The following is a 22084-nucleotide window of genomic DNA, read 5'->3' as shown; positions in this document are numbered from 1 at the left end:
TGGAGAAGATGCAGATTATAAGGAGGAGAAGAAAGGAGCAGGACAGGGGCGTTTCACGCCTGTTACCCTGGCTACTCGGGAGGCTGAGATCTGAGGACTGGGGTTCAAAGCCAGCCTAGGCAGAAAAGTCCCTGTGAGACTCGTTTCCAATTAGCCACCCAAAAACCAGAAGGGGAGCCGTGGCTCAAGGCAGTAGAGAGCTAGCCTTGAGCAAAAAGAGCTCAGGAGCAGCACGAAGGCCCTGAAAGAGCGAAAGGAAGGGAGGGAGGGAGGGAAGGAGGGAGGGAGAGAGGAAGGAAGGAAGGAAGGAAGGAAGGAAGGAAGGAAGGAAATTGTCAAGAACTTTTGCATGTCAAGGTGAGTACTAAATCACATAGCTATTTGTGTAAGCATTTAATAAAACATGAAATTGCGAACTTGTTTTCCTTCCAAGTTATGGAGATTGATTTTCCGCAATAAATTCCGTGTGTGCACAAGGTCTCTGGAGGCCTCGGCAGCTCTCTCTGAATGTCCCCCGCTGCTGTGTAGCGTAGCAGCACGCTGCTAGCTGCCCCCCACCTGTCGGGCGCGGGGCACCCTCTGCAGAGTCTCCGGCTCTCCCCAGAAACATAGGGCCACAGACAAGGGCGCTCCATTGTACTGAGCAGGGAGGTTTCAGGGGGCTCCGCCCTCCCCGTGGGGGGCGTGGGGGGCGGGGCAGGGGGTGCTAAGCCGCTCCGGCCTGGGTGTGCCTCTCCCTGCCCGGGAAGCCGGCTCGCCCACGCATTTCACAACCAGCCACGCCTCTCCGCCGTGCTGTCAGGTAATAAGCGGCGGCCGGTGTGCCCTTCCCACCGCCTCGGAGGGAACGCCAGTCTCCACGGTGGGCGGGGGCCCGCTAGCGCGACATCGGCAGCTGGCCGCACAGCTGGCCGCACAGCTGCCCACGCGGGGGACGGGCTCCGCGCCCGGTGCTCAGGCTGCAGGCGCCTGGACTCTGCACCTGTCTCAGAGGACTGGGATGGGCAGGGCCTGTGCCCAGCAGGTGGCACAGGAAGGGGGGGCGCCCTGGGGGTGCGCCCGCTAAGGGCACCCAAAGTCTGTCGCCCGTGACGGCTCTCCTGCCGCCCAGCTCCCCACACCTGCGTGGGAGGCCTGTGAGTCAGGGGCCTTGAGCAGGAAATCCCCCCCGACCGGCACCTGGCGGGGGTCCTCAAGCCTTCACGGCGTGGGGAACAAACCCCTTCCCTGGTGGGCGCGGGTGGCGACCGCCCTCCCCCCGCCCCCGGGCCTGGCACTGACGGGCCCCGTGCTCCCCTCTGGGGAGCCAGCGCCAGCGCGGTACGTGCCCCGCTGCGGTGCTCAGGGCTGGAATGAAGCTGCATCTCAACAGCCAGGTCAGAGGCTCACGGCTGAGCGCCCATCGCCCGGCCAAGGTGCGGCGCGGGGCCGAGGAAGGGCGCGCGCAGAGGAGACGCCCCGGTCCACCCTCGGGGCGGGGTGCCTCCCACGGACCGGCGGCCACATGCTCACCCCTCCACACCCCCCCGCCCCTCCTCTCCACCATTCGTGCGTGCACGCGCGCATACACGCACGCACGCACGCCACCACCGTGACCGCGAAGCCCAAATGCAGGAATTAAGACACCACGAGTAACATGATGGCATAGCCCCCCCCCAGCAAGGACATTAGTGAGCAAAACCGCACGCACGCAGGGAGTGCAGTAAGCAAGGCTGCAGAGCAAGGGCGGTTGCCTCTATACCAAAACACTGTGCTCATTTTAAACGAGTGTTTGCTTTCATATTGTGTTAGCACCACACTTAAACCAGCCAAATTGGTAAACGCGCACGACCTGACGCCGTTCTAAATACATTATTTATTTTGTTTAAAAATGCATAGCAGGCCCATCAATAATAAACCAGGCAGAGAGCGCTGATCCCCCAGGCCGGGGAAGGCTGGGCCCTTCCTTTCTGCTCCGCCCTGGGCCCCCACCCAGGGTCCGTGTCTAGGGAAGGAGGCCCGGCAGCGGGGCGCCCTCGTCCAGCCCAGGTCGCCCCGGCACCCCGCCCGCTGCGTCACGGCCGGCCGGCGTGCATCTGTGGCAAGCCCTAGCGTGCAAGGCGAGCCCCCGGGGGATCAGGAGGCCCCAGCGAGGGTGGCACTGTCACAGGCCCTCCGGAACGCGCGGAGGGGCCGGCCTGCCGGCCTCGGAGCCGCCGGGGGCCACGGCAGGGGCGGGCTGCTGCTCTCCTTCCCGCAAGGAATGTCTGAAGTCTGCTTTTTTTTAAAATGGAAGCTTCCAGCCGAAAAAGCCCCTGGGCACAGGCCTCGCGAAGCCTCGCAAAGCCACTCCTCAAACGTCCCGCCCGACCAGGAGTCGCTGAGCCCCGCTGAGCCCCACGGCAGGTGAGCCGTCCGTCCCTCCGTCCCCCTCTGCCTCCTCCTCCTGGATGACGCCGTCGGCAGGAAGGCCTGGCGGGGCCAGCCCTGTGTCGCGGGAGCAGGTCCAGAGCAAGAGAGCGGCGGGACGGGAAGCAGGCCTCCCGCAGGCCTCCCGCAGGCCGCCCGCGCCTCGCTCGCCCCTGGGGGCCCTCGGGAACACGGGAGACTCCCAGGAGGGGACACGGTGACGGGTGCAGGACTCGGAGGGGGCAGTGGCCGCTCTCCCGAAGCCCCTGGAGGAGCCTGGCTGCTTCCCGCGACGGGGGCAAGGTCAGCCTGTCCAGAAACTTACGGTTGGATCCCTGGTGGAGAAGACCGGGTGCCGTCCTGCTGGGTCTCCCCAGCTCTCCTCCCTAAAGCCCGCAGTAGCTCAGCCCGGGGGGTCGGGGGGGGGGTGCCGCTGGGGCCCTGGGAGACAAAGCTCGGGTTGCCCAGGTGCTGCCTCTAAACCTTCTTTTTAAAGAAAAGCTAGGATTTGGGAGCTGGGGTTACAGTGAAATTCCATGGCGTGTGGCCACCCACAGGCCCTTGGGGTGCGGCTTCCAGCGTCCTTTGGGAGTGGAGCCCCTCTTGGACAAAGAGGGGTCCGAAGGTGTGCAGGCTCTCCTGGCACAGAGAGAGAGAGAGAGAGAGAGAGAGAGAGAGAGCGCACGCTGGGCTTAGGATTCAGTTCTGATGCTCTGTCCCCAGGTCTCTACACCAGGGTGCAACCATGGCACTTAGGCTGGCTCCCGCTGTGTGTGTGTGTTGGGGGGGAGGGTGGTACAGGGAGGGGGGAGGCACCCCCTCCCCAGAGCAGGCCTGGCTCCCGAGGCTCCCCTGCCCAGGGGCCGTGAGGTGTACGCATGTGCACAGGAGCCCCAGGCCTGAGCACAGCTGTGGGATGTGTGTGTGTGTGTGCGCACGTGTGTGTGTGTGCGCGCACGTGCGTGTGTGCGCGCCCAGATTCTGTGACCTCCTCACCCTTGCCTCTCTTATCGGAGGAGAGTCGTCAGGCTGACGTCTCGGATTCTTTCCACTCCACACTGATGGAAGCGTCTATCACAGCTACTCACTCAGAGACGGCACCGCCCCCCCTTGCCCTCCCCCCTACCCCCTACCCCCCCCCCCCACCCCGCGGGCTTCTGATAAGGGCGGCCAGTGGAAAGCGCCCAGAGGCGCCTGGAATTCACGTTAGCCTGCCTGGGCCTTCAAGACCCAAAGAACACGTAGAGCGGCCCTAGGGCTGGGGCGGGGGGAGGGCACTGGAGGGTCGGGACCAGAGGGGGCCCCGTCCTCACTGGACACCAGCTGGGTCCTCAGCCCCCTGCTCTCGGCCTTTCTACCATGAGAAGTTTGGATTTTCCTTCTCCGGATCCCAGGCTCCAGTGTTGCCCTGTGACCTTGCTCGGCGGCTGAGCTCCTCTGAGCTTGGCGTTCTTATCTGTGAGACAGTCCAGCCACAGCTCACTGAGATAAGCCACCTTCCCAACGCCAGGCGCTCGCCCCGAGAAGGTGGCTCCACTGAGTCCCAGCCCCGGGGCCAAAGCCGACGGCCAAATAACCACCTCTGCTCTCAGCTCCAGCCTCCCAGGCTGTGCAGAACCCAAGACTTCCCAGTGGCCATGAAACCCTAGCCCTCCCGCACACTTGGGCCTTCCGACGCTGAAGCCCGGCCGGCTGCGGGGGGGGGGGGGGGGGGGGGTGGGAGGAAGTCCAGTGAGTCATGCTCCCAGATTAAAACAAAAAATACATTCCTGACATTCCTCCTCACCTGGGCTGCAGCAACTGCACCCTTCCCCAGCCCCTGGGGAGCCGACTGGATCACCCGCCCCGCCAGAAGCACGGACACAGGACACCCTGCTCTCTAGAGCAAAGCCCCAAGGTCAGACCCCCAAACTAGATAAAAACGGTGGCTCACATCCGTAATCCTAACTTCTCAGGAGACTGGGGTCTGAGGATCGCAGTCTAAGGCCAGCCTGGGCAGGAGCGTCCCCGAGACGCTCCACTTCCACTAGCCAGCAAAAAGCCAGAGGGAAGCTGTGGCTCAAGTTGTGGAGCATCCTCCTTGAGCCAAAAAGCTCAGGGGCGGCACCCGGGTTCGAGGTCCTGTCCACCCAGGACGGGCAGGCACGGATGAACCCACAGGCACACTGCATTTAAACCCAACGTGGCGGGCTTGGGGAAGCCAGAGCCGGGCGCTTGTTCTGCGTGGGAGAGTCGGGGCGATCACAGCCGACAGGCTGCCGGGGAGAAGGGGGGTGCACTGCCGGGCACGGGCGCCTGGGAATTGCCCACAGGTGCCGGGGTGCTTGATGTGACCCAGGGAGCTGGTGGAGAGGGTGGCTACCGCCCCCGGGGCTGGGAGGTTCACAGAACAGGCCTGGGAGCCCCTCCCACGGGGACACCGCAATGGCGACCTGTAATTGTCACCTGTCAGAGACCCAGAGCCTCCGCTCCGCCTGGTGGGCACTCCCGCCCCCGAGGTCACGTGCGGGTCGGTCCCACCCCACTCCCTGCTGCCCGCCGCACCTCCAAGACCCAGCTCCCGACGCCGAACTCCGCGGCGGGCTGCCGGGTGGTTGTCTCCCTCCTTTTCCTTGTGTCCTCAGCTCTTTCGGTCTTCCCCCCGTTTCTGCAGTCCGCGGCCCAGGAGCCAGCCGGCCGGGACATCGGCAGGGAGTTGAGGCCGGGCGCGGGGGGCTCAGCCGGAGCAGGGACGTGGGAGACCCCGCTCTCCTCAGGGGCCTTCCCTGCCTCGCGCCCGGCCCACGCGCACCGCCTCCTGCCATCTTCCTAACCGAAGGGCGGCACCTACCAGGGCCTCGGTGGCCTTGGCGAGCCTCTACCACCGCGCTGTGCCTCCAGTCCCTCCGGGCACGTTGGCTTCTGCCATTCTCAACGCGGGCTGGGGGTGTTGAGACGTAACTCCCGGCACTGTGCAGGCAGAACGGTTGCCTTTCTTCCATTTGCCCGCTGTGTTTCTTCCACGTTACCCAGCGCCGTGCCTGGTTGAACATGGTTCTTTATCTGGCTCCTCTCCTGGTACCCCTTGAGCCCTGGTCCCCCCAGCTCCATCCGGGTCTTTCCTGGTCCTATTTGCATTGACCCGGAAGCCCTCGACAGGTGCCCCAACTCACCCTGTGCCCCTCGGTGCCCCACACGCTCTTTGCACGGTGGACCCAAGGCAGGAGGGAGGACAGCCGGCCGCGAAGGGGCCGGTTGCGTCTTCACTTGCGGCTGAATGGAATCCTTGTTGTGGTCTGCTGGGGGAAACGCTCTCCGCCTGGAACTCAGGCCTCTGGACTGGCAGCGCCAAGGTCAAGGAGCCGGAAGCAAACATTTTGTTAGGGAGGCCCCGGGGAGTAACAGGGAGGGCTCCTTCCTGCTTGGAAATAAGGACGCGCTTTGTCTTCTAGCCGGGGATGAAGATAAGCACATCTGATCTCTTATTTTTAAAGTAGAAATGGGGATAACTAAAAATAATTTAAATGTGGGCCTGGTGGAACTAAAGATTGGATGTCTGCTTTCTCCTGCGTATCTCTCTCTCTCACACACACACACACACACACACACACACGGTACTTTCACTCAGCCACTAGCCCATTTGCTCACCCCTTCCTTAATTAATTCGCTCATTTATTAATTAAACACGTATTTACTGACAAAACACCGTGGCCAGCACTAGGATGTGGAGAGTGCCCCGTGAGCCTGTGCTGCCGTCCCTGGCCTTAAAGCTGAGCGCACTCCATGGAAGAGGCCAGATGCAGGGTCCCCTTGTTTCTGACCCCAGGACCCTCCAGGGGAAGCTGCAGAGACTGCGCCCCTCAGCGCCCCTCAGCGGTGTCTCCACGCCCTCGTGCCCGGGTGAAAACGCACGTAGCAAGAGCCACAGGGCCGCGTTCTCCTGGAGGTGTGCTTGGCTCTCCCCTTTCTAGCAGACTTGCCACGTGGTGTCCGGGGCCCCCAGACGTATCCTGGCTCCTTGAGAGCCAGAGGTACACACTTTTAACCGGGAATAGGAAAATATGTTAACAGAACAGAAGTCCAAAGCCAAGCGCTCTTGCCTTCAGTATGTGGCAAGAGCATCGGGGGAGCTGTACGGCAAGAATGCCAACAGAAAAGAACTTCCGCAAGTGAGGAAACCACCCGAAAGTCCACAGCAAGCGTCCTGCCGGCTCCGTGTGGCCCCAGACAGCAGCGGACAAAAAGGTCAAAGGCAGGGGAATGCCGCCGTGGTTCATACATGGCATCGTGGCACGTGACAAAAACGCTATGGAATGTACAAGGAAGCTTCTAGAATAAATGAAGTTAGCAATGTCACATGACACAACGCGAGCAGTAAAAACTAGATGCATTCCCCTGTATTAGCGATGAACGATTACAAAATAAAAAGCACCGCCGCTAAAATCACATCAAGAGTGTGGCGTGTCTGGGAATAAATCTAGTGCAATGTGTGTAATAGTGAGAAGCTAAGCAAGCGTCGCTAGTAAATAACAAAAGAAGCCCTAAGTAAGTGAAGAAGGAGATTGTGTGCAAGGAGCAGAGGACTCGCTTTTGTTAAGAGGACTGTTTCCCCAAATGGGTACAGAGTCCGCGAAATTTCTATAAAAACTCTTTCAAATTGAAATTGAGCCTGTGATTCTGAATGGGACTCCGTTTTTCAAAGGGCCCGTCTAGTAACTATTTTTTTAAACGTTTATTGGCTTACATTGTTTATTCGGAGGGGGATTTCATTGCTGCATTTCCACACATGCAAAACACTTTTCTACGAGGAACAGAGCTGCGGACTCTGCCCTCCCGGGAGCCCGAGAGCCAGGCCCCCGGCCCGGCCCGCGGCCCTGTGGAGTCTCCAGGTGCCCGAGCCCACGGGGCCTCTGCTGGGCACTCGACAGCCCTCACGCAACAACCTCTCCTGCCCTCCTAGGCGCTCGGGGGGGCCCCCAAGAGGTCTCGTCCGCCTGGCCTCTGAGCGATGCAAGGCTCAGTTTCAAGTCCCCCCCTTAGTCCAGTGCACAGGCTCTCATCACGCGTGGCGTGTAGATTTACTATGAATATTTTAAACGCGTTTGAGTCTCACCATGTAGCCCAGGCCGGCCTTGAATTCACAGATCTCCTGGAGGGCTGGGCTCGCAGCAACGCAGACAGCCCTGCTTCCCAGCTCGAGGAATAAAGCCCCGCTTCTCTTTTATTTGCTCATATTCAGTGCATTGGACTCTCTCGTGAATGGCTTCTTTCAAGCAAGAAAAATGTGTTTCCAAATGAGCTTAGATGTTAATAGGCAGATAGGAATGAAGGAGTTAAGCCCGCAGCCTCGAGGGGACCTGCGGAGGAGGAGGAAAATGGGTGAGACTTTCAAACACCGTTTCCTTTGCAGTGGGCACCCGGCCCTGGGGCCCCGCAGGCCCGAGAGCAGGGTTGAGCAGGGGCAGGGTCACGGGAAGGGCCAGCCAGGACAAACATAGGAGGCAGAAAGATCAAAGGGGTCAGGGGTCAGCTGGCAGGCCCCCAAGGGGTTTTCCGAGTGCTTTATGATTATTGTTCCTTCACACCCAGCCAGCATGAGCGGTGGGGGGGGGGGGGGGGGCTGAGCGGGCTGTCTGTGCCTGCCCTCCCTCTGGCTCCCTGGTGACCCTGGGGGACTCGTGTCCGCTCTCTGGTCTGCGTTTTCCTCGCTGTACAGCTCGGTGAGGACCCTAGAGGGGCCTGCGACCTCCGGGCGACAGCACCCCGGCCTCAGGCCCTAGTTAGGCGGCCCAGGGCAGAGTCTTGGTCCTGCGGGCCTGTGGTGTGGGGTCCAGAGGACGGATGGGAAGCGGGGCGGGGGGGGGGGAGCAGCTGGGCCCTCCAAGGGCGGCGTGGAAGGCGGGCCGGGCCGAGGCCAGGCTGGGTGGAGTCCTGCGAGCTTTATCTCCGCGCTGAGCGTCCCTGGCCGGGCGGCCTGGCCTGGGCCCAGACGCCTCAAGACACTGCAGACCCAGCCCAGAGCGAGGCCTGTGATCTGGTGCGGCTCCACCCTGTGCTGGGGCTCCACCCGTGGCAGGCAGGGCTGGACCCCTGGGGACGCCCTTGGCATGGGCTTTTGTGAGAGCCAGAGCTGCTGTGGAGGGCGGGGGGGGGAGGGCCGGAGGGGGGCGGCCTGCGCGCCAGCCACGGGCCCCTGGGAAGCCGCTCTGCGAAGGCTGTGACTCAGCCCGAGTCACCACGGGGCACGGGGCCCCCGGTGGAGCGGCAGGGCCCGAGCGGTCCGGCTCTGCAGTGGCTGATGGGCGCGGTGGCCGGCTGGGTTTCAATAGCCCTTTTCCTCGGGCGGAAGGGCGCATTCCCGGCAGGAAGTTGCACAAGGTCAGGCCCACGTCCTGTACGCAGCTGAGTTCAGAAAGACGGGAGAACACGGCAGGCTGGCTGTCGGTCTCCTAGGGAGGGATTTCGGCACAGCGGAAACCGAAGCATCTAGCCAGAAAAGCCACTGGAAGGCGGGGAGCACGGGGAGACGGCGGTCCCGGAATACGGGCCCAGAAAGACGTCCTCCGTGCAGGAAGGGGCTCCCGGCGGCGGGGTCTGGGTCCAAGGCTCCAGGAGCCCCGGGTTCACACACACCTTTCCAGCCGAGTCAGGGCCCCGGGGACTGTTCCTCCCCGGGGAACAGCCGTAACGGTCACAAGGGTGCGAGAGAGGCAGAGGATCAGGTGAGGCGGTGGGCGTTAGCGTTTCCCCCGCCTCAGGTCCTCAGCTCCTCCCATGAGCCCCCGGGTCCACCCACACCTAAACCCCCTGCCCTAGCGCTATGGCGGGCCACTCCCACTCGCCATTAAGACCTACCTACTTCCCGATTAGCCCCGGAGAAGCTGCCGCCTGGATAAGGTGCAGAAGCCAGCCGCCATGTAGCTCCCTCTCGCGTGGGAGGTAGGGCCCCACTAATAACCCCCCTTAGGAACCTTCTTCTCCTGTCTGTGACTGTCTCCGCATGGTCCCCGGGGATGGCTGGGACCGAGCCTTTCCGTGCGGTCGGGTGGGGCGGTGGGGCACAGTGGGCTGGTGTGGGCTCAGATGACCTATCACCTATGCTCCTTGGTCAGGCGTCAGCCAACGACGGAGGTGGATTTCTGTGCTCTCTGTTCACTGCTGCATTGATTTTGCACCGCACCGTCTTGCTGATAATGTCATTCCAGAATTCTGTTCTCTATCTGCCTCTTCAATACTGTGCTGACTATTCTGAGTCTTGTGACTGTCCATATGCAATTTATAATTCATTACTTGATATCCACAACCTAACTTTCAGGGAATTGATTGGAATTGTGCTGAATTTATACATGAGGTTGAGAAGAACTGACATCTTGACAACGTTGACTTTTCCTACTCATGGACTTGGAATTCTCAGTCCCTTTTGATATCTCTTTATGGGAGTTTTGTAGTTTTCCTCACACAGCTCCCCCCCTTCTCTCTCTCTCTCTCTCTCTCTCTCTCTCTCTCTCTCTGTGTGTGTGTGTGTGTGTGTGTGTATGTGTGTGTGTCTCCATTTTGCTTGAAGGCATCCCATACTGGGGATATTAAACACGTGGAAATGCATTTCAGGCTTCAAGTCTCAAATGTTCATCACTGCAGGTCTGTTAATTAATCTGGTGGATAGGTTTATAGACAGTATCAGGTAGTAGTTCCAGGTTCTTTGTCCATTCTTTCAATAGTCTTGTGGTTTGTTGGACAAAGCAGTTTTGTCTCCTGCTTCCTAATCTTCACACCTTTTTTTCTTTTTCCACTGCCTGAGGATTTCCAGTAGCGGACAGGACTCCTCTGCCTTGCCACCGTCCATCTTCATGGGGTTGCGGGGTTCTTGTAGACATTCTGTTTGTGTGTGTGTGTGTGTGTGTATGTGTGTGTAAGAGAGAGAGAGAGAGAGAGGATATGGGGCCTTGAACACATTTGGCTGTTTGCTCAAGGAAGACGCTCTACAACTTGAGGCACAGTTCCACTCCTGGGTTTTGGTGTTCAGCTGGAGAGAAGATTGTCATAGACTTGCCTGCCCAAGTTTCAAAAGCAGTCCTGAGCTCTCCACCTCCTGCGTAGCTCGGGTGGCAGGTGTGAACGGCAGTGCCCGGCTCTCTTAGACTTCCTTTAACGTGAGTTCCCTTCTGGTCCTAGCTTGCCGAGCGCAGCGGCAATGGTTGCAGCTGGACAGGTGTTCATGTGCGCTCCCGTGAGAGTGGTTGAAAGGAAACCCCCCCCCCCCCGCCCCGCAGCGAGACGGGCGGGGTGTTCTGTAGGACATGATGCCTCCCTCTGCAAACCTCCAGCCCTAGAGGAAGACCGGAGCGCAGGGGAGCAGCAGAACACGTCCTGAGGGTGCCTGGCTTCCCAAACCTTTGAAGAGACTCCTCCACAGTCACTCGGGGTTCCTGAGATCCAAGGAAGGGCCGGTGATGGCAGGCGGGACCCCCCAGCAGGGTCCCTGCTTGTCCTGTCCTAGCACCTCCACGGGAGCCGGCTGGCAGCCTCCAGAGTTCACAGCGCCTCTGACAGAGCAGAGAAGGACGGGGGGCAGGGGCGGGGGCGCGGTGAGCGGAAGATAGGGACGGGAAGCAAGGCCCGGTTCCTGACTCCTTATCGCAGGCCCCAGCCTCTTCCACGTCCTGTGGCCGCCCCTCCCTCCTGCTTGGGGGGCCGGTGGCCGCTGAGGTCCTGAGGACACAGAGATTCCGGGAAGCCTGAGTCTAAACATCACAGCGCAATCCTCTTCCACGTCTTTCCACTTTGTCTCAACAGTCGGTGGCTACTGAACCCACTCAGCGGGGCCAGGCCGGCCGTGCGTGCTCACAGTCCCCGCGACTCCGGAGGCCCAGATCTGAGGGTGAGGAAGGAAGCAAGCCTGGGAAGACGAGGGGGAGAGCCGCGGATCTCGTCTGGAAGCGGCGCTGTGGCTCCAGCGCTAAGCCGAGCCGGAGCCTGAGGTCCCGAGCGCGTTGCTGCGACAGACTGGCTTACGGTTTTCATTTCTGTAAGGTCCGTTCCCCGGCTTTTAGTTTGAAGGTTGTGCAGGCCTCGTAAATCAAGTTGGGAAGTTTTGTATCCTTTTCAGTGCTCCAAGTGGCTATAAGTTTAGCATTATTCCATTCTAAGATGTTTGGTGGAATTCACCAGAAAAGTCATCAGAGCTTGGAGCTTTCTTTAGGGAAAGTTTTGAAATTATGGACTCAGTGTCTTTAATAAGTATTGTATGTAAACCCGGAATCTCTCCTCTGATGCAAACAAAATGAATGTCCTATGTGTCCTGTGACTTCTGTTAGAGACCAGTGAACACATTGAAAACCATCTATACGTTTATGATCAGGAGCCTTCTCCCATATATGTGTCTGTGTGTGGGTGTAGGTGTACACACATATACACACACATACACACACATACACCTAGACATGCATACGTACATGTAAACGTATTTTTGAGGCAGGAGGCAGACAGTGTCTCGTCGTACAGTTCAAACTGACCTGGAGCTCATTACGTAGCCTGACCTGCACTTGGCCATCTTCCCACCTCTGCCCCTGAGTGCCGAGGTTACAGGTGAGGTTACAGCCCACGTCATCCCCGGCGCTGGGAAATGGTGGAAATTGGAAACACGCCTCTCCCCACTGGACAGTCACAACCTGAGAAATGGACCGTGCGGAACCATCTCCTCTCACCTTTCCCCTCCCCAGCCCCACCCTGCGGCTGTGACAGACAGAACCTGTGAACCCTGGGCCCTACCCTTGGGCAACAGGTGCTGTGAAAACAAACAAAAACAAAAACATCCTTTCCTGAAACTCCAGATAAGATTCCATCTCTGCACCTGCACCGACAGCCCCTTCCCACATTCCCACCCGCCCCACTCCTGACTCACTCTCCCTGCCTAAGAAAAGAGACCTCTGCTGCAAGGGAACTGCGCCTTGGCTTTTCCAGCCGGGCTGGAGGTTGATTTGGACGCTTCTCCCGAGGTTGTAGTCAGGAAACCTCTTGGCCCACTGGGCCGTCTCTGCGAGAGAGGGTTCTGCACCCCCGCCCCCCCCTCCCGCCGCAGCGCTGCCGGCTGTCCTGGGCGGGGGTGCCCTTCTCTTCCCCGTCCATTCAGTCCATTCACGAGGCAGACACTCCGCCCACCTCCTTCCTGGAGCCGTCCGGCTCTAGCTTCAGACTGAGCCGGGGCAAGGCTGGCAGAGCCTACACCAGCACAAAGCAAGGCAGGGAATCCGGTCACATCTACCCTCCTTGTAAATTGTGAGCTCTTCGGCACAAGTGTACCCCCACCTCGCTCTCTCCGTGGAGTCGAAGCTGAGCTGGGCCGGCCTGTCGTTCACGGGGGGCCCTGACGCTAGGGCTCAAACCCTGGCGACACGGCCCTTGAGCCTCTCTTCCTAGCTCACCTTCTGGAAACACCTACGCATGGTCCTACTGCTTCCCTTTCCTGAGAGGAAGGCCCCTGGATTGCGGGGGCTGCAGGCCCCCCCCCCCCCGCCGCAGCACCTCAGCCTGGGGACAGGGCGTGGGCAGGGGGGCCCTTACCACAGAGGGAACCGGGCGGGCCTGACTGCCACGGGGGCAGAGTCCACAGCGGTTCCTTAGGGAAGGGTCTTGCAGTAGGAAAGGACAGGGTGCTGGCTGGCGGCACAAAAGCTCCAAAAACTCCTGGGTGCCCCAGGCCACAGCGGGCCCTCGGGGGACAAATCCAGCCCCCGGAGAAACCACGACCCGGGGCCCCGTGGCTCACACCATAACCCCAGCTGCTCAGGAGGCTGAGGTCTGAGGATCGCCCTTCCAGGCCAGGCTGACTCTTACAATTAACCAGCAAAACACGTCGGAAGTGGAGGTGTGGCTTACGTGGTAGAGCCCCAGCCTGGAGTAGAGAACACCGAGAGCACGGGGCCCTGAGTTCGAGCCCACAAGGACTTGGCTCTAGCGAAGGGCAGCTTCTCTGCTGAAAGCCTTTTCTCTCATGTTTGCTTCTTCCTTTGGATTCTATCTTGCCAGGCTTCGGGGGCCGGGAGGAGGGGGAGGGGGGATGAGGGGGGGGGCTCTAGGTGCCATCAGGGGCGGGGTGGGCGAGCTCCTAGGGAGCTGGGAGGAACCCGGAGGAAGTGGAGCTGGAACTTCTGCTCCAAGAGTCATTATTAAATTTTAAACTTGGCAGAAAAGTAGCTGCTCTGGAAATTAAGACAACCAACACTAATGATAGTAATAATTTTAAAAACATGCTCTAGCATCCGTCTGAGCCAAACCAAACCGGGCGGGGAGGTGCAGGGCCAGAGGGTGGCGGGGAAGCGCGCACGGTCCCGGGCTGTGGCCACTGGGGACGTGGAGGTGGCTCGGCCCGCAGGGGCCTCCGGGGCAGAGGGGACGGACAGAGCAGGGGTGTGCGCAGGGCAGCCAGGGGGGGGGGAGGAGGGGGGTCCATCCCTCCCCTCTCATGCAGGGCCCTGCAGCCCAGGAAGCTTCCTGTCCTGGGCTCACCTTGCTCCATGTCTGCATGTTACTGTTGGGCCTGAGCCACGGATGGGGACATTTTCCTCCGCTCTTCCTGGGTCGTCCTCCTGGGAGCTGGGAACCCATCCCCACGTGTGCGGGGCCGGGGGACGGGGGACACACATGACCAGTGAACTTTCAACCCTTCTGCCGCCCTAGGGCTGGGATCATAGGTATGCGTGAACATACCTGGCTAGGAAATAAAGTAAAAAGGAAGTCATCTGTGAGTTCTAAGCCAGCCATCAGGATATTTTGGCCTTGGTCCCAAGATAATGCCTTTGTTCACAGCAAACGTGCAAAGGAAGGGCGTGTTGGCCGGTTTCCGGTCACCGTAACACGATGCTGGACGTAACTCACAGGAGGAAGGGTTTCGTGGCTTGCAGGTCCACGGGGTTCCGTCGTGGCAAGCTGGGACCTCGGGAGGCCGAACGGCTCTCTCGAAGGGCATGGTGGAGCAGAGTGGCGCCTCTGGGGGCACCTGGGAAGCAGAGAGCAAGACAGGAAGGGGCAGGGGCAGGGCGCACCCCAGGGACACACTTCACCAACCAGGCCCTGCCACCCAAGGACTGCCCGCTGAACTGGCCAGAGCCTTCAGGATGGGAGCAAGAGACACCCCAGGGGTCTGAGACCCCGGCGACTCCGCTGAAGACAAATCCCTCGCGTGAGCACCAAGGAGACCATTTTATGTCTGTGGAGGACTTCCACAGTGATCACTCACAGATTGGATAAAGGGCTCTTGGTGAGGCCCGTGTCACAATTCTGGAGTGAGTCAGTATTGTTTACTATCTTATGTCTGACACTCTGTGTAGAGACCTGTCCTACGAGGAGACCACGTGGCGTCGGACACCCCTCCTGAGGGCCGAGGGGACCACGTGATGGAGCTGGGCGGGAATCTGTAGACCTCGATCGGGTCGCACAAGTCGTGATTTAGAAAATGCAGGTGCATGGTGTTCTCCGGTTCCTGTTTCCCCTCCGACGTAAAGGGCTCTGACTTAGGAGTCAGACAAGCACGTGAGTTACACGACGCAGAGCTCAGCCTTCCTGCTACCTGGCTTCTCCTCTCTCGCGCTCTCCCAGGTCGAGTACTACGATCGGGACCCCTCGGGACGTTGGGGACGAATGCCACTCTGTGTTCCTCGCCGTCCGACCTCTGCCGGGCCACAGCAGCCCCGCCCGTGGCCTGCGTTCCCCAGGGAGGCGGGAAGTTCCCAGGGGACGGGGCAGTGTTTGCCGTCCGCTGGACGGGGGCCAGCTGCGCTCTTGCCTAATCCATTCCTGGACGTGGGCCACAAAAGGCTGAGGAAAAGCACAGATGCTGCGATCCCAGGAGGAGAGAAACCTCAGGCCCCGAGCGGCCGGCCCGGGAGGGCCCCGCTGGAGGCCCTTCTGGTGTGGGGCCGCAGTGCTGGGGTCCACACAGTTCATCACACAGCGTGTGGCCAGAGGGGCCCAACTCACCCGGCCGGTCAGCCAGGGTGGGAGTGGAATTGAGGACAGAGGCCAGGCATCCGCTCCGTACGCCTGAGGCCCCCCGCCCCCGCCCCCCCCCCCCGCCCCGTGACGCCTCCCAGGCACCCAGCGCCCATCCTGGCCCTGTCCTTGGGACATGTTTGAAGATCCGCGGTTGTTGGCAGATCTGGGGGCGGTCCTGGCGCTCTATGCCATGGTGTTCGTTCATTGGTTACCTGGCTCATGGGACGGTTTGTGGCCCCAGTGGCCCCCAAGTGGCAGCCAGCCACCTGGACAGGAGTTGAGGCAGCCACCGTAACCCGACTCCCTTTTGTCAACCCAGGTCAGCATGGAGACCCAAGTCCTCCTGAAACCTCTTTGTGGAGGAGGGCACAGCTGGGTGTGGCTTCACAGCGCGCGCACGCGTGTGTGTGTGTGTGTGTGTGTGTGTGTGTGTGAATGCTGGGACTTGAACTCGCAGCCTCCTGCTCTCCCTGGCTTCGTTGCTCAAGGCCAGCACTCCGCTACTTGAGCCACGGCTCCACCTCCAGCTCGGTGCTAGTCGATTGGAGATGACCGCTCCCGGCCTCTGTGCCGGGGAGGGGCGAGCACTCCCAGAAGGCCCCTGTGCTTCACCTCTCCGTGGGCTCCCTGAGCAGAACTGGGCACGTGGCCACCCTCACCGAAAGGGAAGCCTGGCAGAGGCGCCGGGCTTCCGGGCTGCGGAGGCGGGGGGGGGGGGGGCCGCGGGCGGAGAGACCACGTGGCCCCGGGTGTGCCCGAGACGCCGCAGCGTGGCAGCACTGCCCTCCGCCCCGGGCCCCGCACCCCCGCACTGGAGAGGAGGCCCCCGCCCGGTCTAAGAGCCCCCCACGCCCCGGGAGCCTGCGACGCGGCGCGGGGCGGACGCGTGTTCCGGGCGGCGCCCGCCCGGGCTCGGAAGCCGGCGGTGGTGGGGTAAGTCGCTGAGGTTTTGTGGTGGCTTCCTGTGGTTATTGACTTGGCCACAGATCAGCGATCCGTGTGGCAGAGCAGCTCTCTGGAGACGGCGCAGGAAGCCCGCGATGGGGAGCCCAGCCCGAGGCCCCGGAGGCCTGCAGTGGGGGGGGGCGGGGGGGGGCGTCTGTCCTCAGCACCGCCGGCTGCGTCTCCCAGGAGTCCATGGGGCATTCTCCACCTATAGCCTTACTCTGCAGGTGTGGCGTCTTTCCGTTTCCATCTTGCTGACTGTTTGCCATCGGTGAAATGATGTGTCCCTCGCAAGTGATGGGTGTTCACATTTCCCCCGCCTCCGGCCCTCAGCTCCTCCCGTAGCCCCCAGATCCACCCATACTCGATGAGCCGCTCCTACTCACTACCCACCTACTTCCCCTGTACCCCAGAGAGAAGCTGCCGTCTGGATCGGGTGCAGACGCCATGCAGCGCCCTCTCCCGTGGGAGCTATGGCCCCACGAATAACCCTCCTCGTGGACCTTCTTCTCCTGCCTGTGACGATCTCCGCAGGGTCCCCTGCGATGGCCGGGACCTGTGCTCAGAGTTTGCCTGCGCCGTCTTCCAGCCCGGGACCTCGCGACTTCGCGTGTCTGAAGCCGTAGCGTGCGCTGAGGCGGGCGCGGGCCACGCCTGCTCACACCCCGCTCGGGGCGTCTCCGCGTGACGGGCCGCGGGAGGCGGAGGCGGGGTGTTCTGCCCGCCCACTGCCGGTCACCTTCGGGGCGGCCCGTGCTGCTGGCCCCCGGGGAGCTTGGCGTGGCCCCCGGTTTACCTCGGCGGGGGCCCACACCCGGTGCACCGCAGGGCATGCTGGGATACGCCCCATCCCTGGGGGCCGGTCTCCTTCCTGGGCGTTGGCTGTGGGTGACTCTCGTGTCACGTTGGCGGGGACCCAGGCCGGCGGTGCCCAGCCCGGGGTGGGTGACGGGGGAGGGTGGCTCTCTCCCTGCCGCCGCCAGTGTTCCTACTGTGGGCCCCACCAGGGCTCCAGGCCCTAAGGATGCCTCAGTCCCACCCAAGCTCACCCCACCCACTCCTGGCTGCTGGGAACACGCGTGTCAGGACCGTGTCCCTCCGCCGGGGACGGGCATCTGCTCTTCATGGCTAGGGCAGGTCAGTGGAATGTGCCGCGTGTGAGCCTGCTCTGCACGCTTCCTCCTGCCGTCTGTCCGGGATGCTCTGCCATTGTGGTGTATGGGGAGGGGGACTTTGGGGAGACTTGGCCGGTTGCAGGGACAGGAGCAGGCTGGCTCCTCCCTTGGGGACCCCACCCCATTCCTCATCATCCAGTGCCGGGCTTCGCTCTACCCCCCATCCACGTGGGGGTCCTGGGCTTCTCTGCCTCGTCCGTGTGTGGTCCTCTGCCGCTCTCTCCCATCCCCCTGGCCAGTAGGGTATTAACTAGCCTCAGTTGGCGCGTGGTTGCTTGACGCCCCATACCCGCCAAGGGAGACACGGCACGTGGGTGTCCTGGGGAACTCTCAAAGGATGTTCTGGTTTATTCAAGGGAGGGGCTAACAGTTTATACCAGCAGAGATGACGAGGAAAGGGGTGATAGACCAGGAGCTGGCGATAGGCCGGTGAGCTTGTCCGTCCAAGAGCAGCTCCCTGGGACCCCCTCATGGGCTAACGTCACTTCCCATGGTCCCGCCCTCTGGGCAAAGCCTGCAAAAGGGAGGCACACGTGCTCGCTGGCGAGAAGTTGCAGGGGGCTGGTCACAAAGCTACCCCTCCTGGTTCCGGACCCAGAAGGAGATAGGTGTGGCTCACTTCCACACTGCCCCAGGGCTGGGGGAAGGGCGGCGTCTCCGGAGCTCTCGTCTCCCTTCCCCCTTCAAGGCCAAGCTGAATCCCCAACAATCCAGACCCCCAGTGAAATCGGGGTGCAGTGCCGTGCAGCCGCGCAAGCCACTCTTGTCTTATTAGTGAGCTCTGATCACAATGTCCTTGGGAGGCCCAAAATAGCAGATAGAATATGGTAACTGGCCTGAAAATTCACATGCCAGTGAGCTAACGATTTCACAGCTGAACATTCCAAAGCCACAGCGTTAGGCTTTAAAAAGATGCATGACTCGTTGTCCCTTGAGAGTGGCCGGGGGTTCCAGCCTAGGGAGCCACAGAGCCAGGCAGGTGTGAGTCCCACCAGGTGTGGTATGAGGCCTTCCAGGTGTGGTGTGAGGCCCGCCAGGTGTGGTGTGAGTCCCACCAGGTGTGGTGTGAGTCCCGCCAGGTGTGGTGTGAGGCCCGCCAGCTGTGGTATGAGTCCCGCCAGGCCGGGTGTGAGTCCCGCCAGGGGTGGTGTGAGTCCCAACAGGTGTGGTGTGAGTCCCACCAGGTATGGTGTGAGTCCCACCAGGTGTGGTGTGAGTCCCGCCAGGTGTGGTATGAGGCCTGCCAGCTGTGGTGTGAGTCCCTCCAGGTGTGGTGTGAGTCCCAGCAGGTGTGGTGTGAGTCCCGCCAGCTGTTGTGTGAGTCCTGCCAGGCCGGGTGTGAGTCCCACCAGGTGTGGTGTGAGTCCCAGCAGGTGTGGTGTGAGTCCCGCCAGGTGTGGTGTGAGTCCCGCCAGGTGTGGAGTGAGGCCCACCAGCTGTGGTGTGAGTCCCACCAGGTGTGGTGTGAGTCCCGCCTGGTGTGGTGTGAGGCCCGCCAGCTGTGGTGTGAATTCCTCCAGGTGTGGTGTGAGTCCCGACAGGTGTGGTGTGAGTCCCACCAGGTGTGGTGTGAGTCCCGCCAGGTGTGGAGTGAGGCCCACCAGGTTGGTGTGAGTCCCACCAGGTGTGGTTTGGCTTCATTCCGCCACAGCATGCTTGGTTTTACGGGTAATGTTAGGTTGCCCAGAACAAGAGCACCCCCACCCCAATCTTCTTTACCTGCCTGAAACTAGTAATCACAGTAACATGACTGTGAGTTAGCAAAGGAGCCCAGACTGTGAGGACAGTTCCTCACCCGCTGAGGTCCCTCCCTGAACCACCTGGTCACCCCTTCCTCCGACAGAGGGACGCTCACTTCGGTATCGGCCGCGGTCCCGCCTCCCGCCCTCCGCTCTATAGTCTGGCTCAACTTGAGTCCTTGCTCTTTTACTCTCTTCCTCTCCTTTCTCTTTCCTTCTTTCTCTCTTCTTCCTTCCCCTCTGTCTCTCTACACCTCCATCTTGTGCAGGCCGCAGTTGGCTTCTCCGGCAGCCTCCTCCCCCACCCCCCCCAAACTCTTTTCTGCCTGAACCATGTGGCAGGTTTCCTTTCCGGTGAAGCTTACAGGTTACAGTTCCGGATCTCCGGCTAAATGAAGGGAAATAGGCGGTGCCCTCGGTGGTGAGAGGCAGAAACTCTGACTCAAGCTGGCTTTCAGATAAAGAGGAAGTGGATCCCCCGGCACTCCAGGAAACAGGAAGTGCAGGGCGGGCCTGCCAGGGGTGAATCAGGCCTCTCACAATGGCATGGGGCTCAGCCTCTCCCTGTTCCTCCCTCAGGCTGCCCCAGGGGGAGCGGGGGCCCAAGCCTGGCCTTGACGCGGCCAGAGGCTGAGAGCAGGGACCGTGTGGAGTCCCCGTCCCAGACGACATCAGCCCGCAGGGGCCTGGACACAGAACTCCATCCCGCCCCGCCGCACCCCCCAAGCCCCTTCCCAGCGGGGGCCATGCCCGGGTGCAGCGGGGGATGAGGGCGACCCCGGGCCTGTCCAGGGGACGTCGGGAGTCAGGAAGCCTCCTTTCAGGAGGACTGATGCTCCCCAAGGTGCTCACTGTGCTCCCCAGCATCACGCGAACAGCGCAGGGAGGGAGCCCCAGGACGGCCGAGGCTGGGCTCCCAGGGCACAGGATGCCTCTCCCCTCCCCCACCCCCCTCACAGCAGCAGAGGGCTGTGTTCCCCGTGGGGTGGACAGTGGGGACCCGTGGGGACCTCTCACAGGCTGCCAACTTCTGCTTCCACCTCAGGGGCATTTCCTTAGGCTCACTGCTTCCCCCCAACACTCCTCCCCCTCCTCCCCCTCCTCCCCCTCCTCCCCCTCCTCCTTCTCCTCCCCCTCCTCCTCTGCCCCCTCCTCCTCCTCCTCCTCCACCCCCTCCTCCTCCCCCTCCTCCTCCTCTTCCTCCCCCTCCTCCTCCTCTCCCTCCTCCCCCTCCCCTTCCACCCCCTCCTCCTCCTCCTCCCCCTCCTCTTCCTCCTCCTCTGCCCCGCCCCCTCCTTCTCCTCCTCCCCCTCCTCCTCCTCCTCCCCCTCCTCCTCCTCCCCCCTCCGCCCCTCCTCCTCCTCCCCCTCCTCTTCCTCCCCCTCCGCCCCTCCCCCTTCCTCCTCCTCCTCCCCCTCCGCCCCTCCTCCTCCTCCCCCTCCTCTTCCTCCCCCTCTGCCCTGCCCTCCTCCTCCTCCCCCTCCTCCTCCTCCTCCTCCCCCTCCTCCCCCTCCTCCCCCTCCTCCCCTCCTCCTCCTCCTCCCCCTCCTCCTCCCCCTCCTCTCCCTCCTCCCCCTCCTCCTCCTCCTTCCCCTCCTCCTCTGCCCCCTCCTCCTCCTCCTTCTCCTCCCCCTCCTCCCCCCTCCTCCGCCCCCTCTGCCCTGCCCCCCTTCCTCCTCCCCCTCCCCCTCCTCCACCTCCTCCTCCTCTGCCCCCCCCGCCCCCCTTCCTCCTCTCTTTCTACTTCCCTCCCTTTGGTGTCACCGCCTGTGGCAGCAGTGACATCTTGCCTCAGACTTCCTCAAGGCTGAGACCACCGGCCGCCAGTCTGGTGTGGAATGTCCCTGATTGGCGGGTGTGCCTTTATTATAGCTAGTTGTTTATCTCCCCCTCCCCCCACTGCTGACCAGCCGGAACCGGTCTCCAGAATGCTCTTGGGGTTGCACAGATGGTCTCCAGGGAGGGCAGCGAATCTCAGGCCAGAGCTGCCCGGCCATGCGGCCCTGTCCCCTCCCACGCCTCAATCCCCTCACCCGGAAAAGGGGGGCACTGGGCTTGGGAGAGCCCCTCCTGGGATGGCAGGGGAGGTGAGGACACCCGCGCGGCTTCCCCTAGGGGCCCGGGAAAGCCCGCAGCCACCCCGGGAGCCGGGCAGGCGTGCGGGCTCCCATCTGGGCTCCTGCGGCCCTGTGTCGCCTCGTGGCGACACACTTTCTGTTCTCGTGGGCTGGCTCGCTGCTTGCGAAGGAAGGCCATGAGACGTTCTCTGCTGGAGATCTGCACAGGACGGAGAATCCCGGTCGCGGGGGCAGGGCCTCGGGGCCGCGGCTGACAGACGGCCCTGCTGAAGGACCGATGGTGACGGCGCTTTGGGGTGGCTGCCAAGACACTGCCACCAAGAGGCCAGGTGCCAACCTTCCTGGACGCGTGGTCACGCGGGACACGAGCCCGGGAGCAGCGCCCGCAGTGCCCCACGCGTAGGCACGGGTGTCAGAAGACAGGTCAGGGCGGTGAGCGAGGCAGACGGGTTCCTCGAGTGACCCCATTGCTCGTTTCTATCGCGAAACAACCCGTGCGCTGACCGTAGGACGAATGCAGTCGGTGCTGGGTTGCAGAGAGCTAGTGTGTGAGTACAAACACCACGGAGGCCACGCTCAAAAGTGATTCCTTGCCAAAACAGAATGAATCTCACGCCAAATGTGTCTTTCATAGCCCATCCTCCCCTCCCCCACCAAATGAGGAAAGGAAAGGGGGGCAGGATGGAGGAGGGGGAGGATGGAGCTGCTTCCTTGTGCAGCAGGAATAATCTGGAAGATAAAGCATCAGAGTAGATAAACAGATGATGGAGGTATCTAGGTAAATCCCTTA

General features: G+C 61.7%; 1 long non-coding RNA gene across 1 annotated transcript; it reads right to left on the bottom strand.

Moving 5' to 3' along the window:
* Positions 1–9109: 9109 nt before the first annotated feature.
* LOC125357272 lies at positions 9110–20058 on the bottom strand. Its single transcript, XR_007212103.1, has 4 exons — positions 20047–20058; positions 13312–13317; positions 12059–12061; positions 9110–9198 (listed from the first exon to the last, which is right to left on the bottom strand). It is a non-coding gene; the product is annotated as an uncharacterized LOC125357272 (long non-coding RNA).
* Positions 20059–22084: the final 2026 nt, after the last annotated feature.

The sequence above is a fragment of the Perognathus longimembris genome, chromosome 9 (genome assembly GCF_023159225.1).
Source record: "Perognathus longimembris pacificus isolate PPM17 chromosome 9, ASM2315922v1, whole genome shotgun sequence".
Lineage (NCBI taxonomy): Eukaryota > Metazoa > Chordata > Mammalia > Rodentia > Heteromyidae > Perognathus > Perognathus longimembris.
This window is presented reverse-complemented; position numbering and strand designations above follow the sequence as displayed.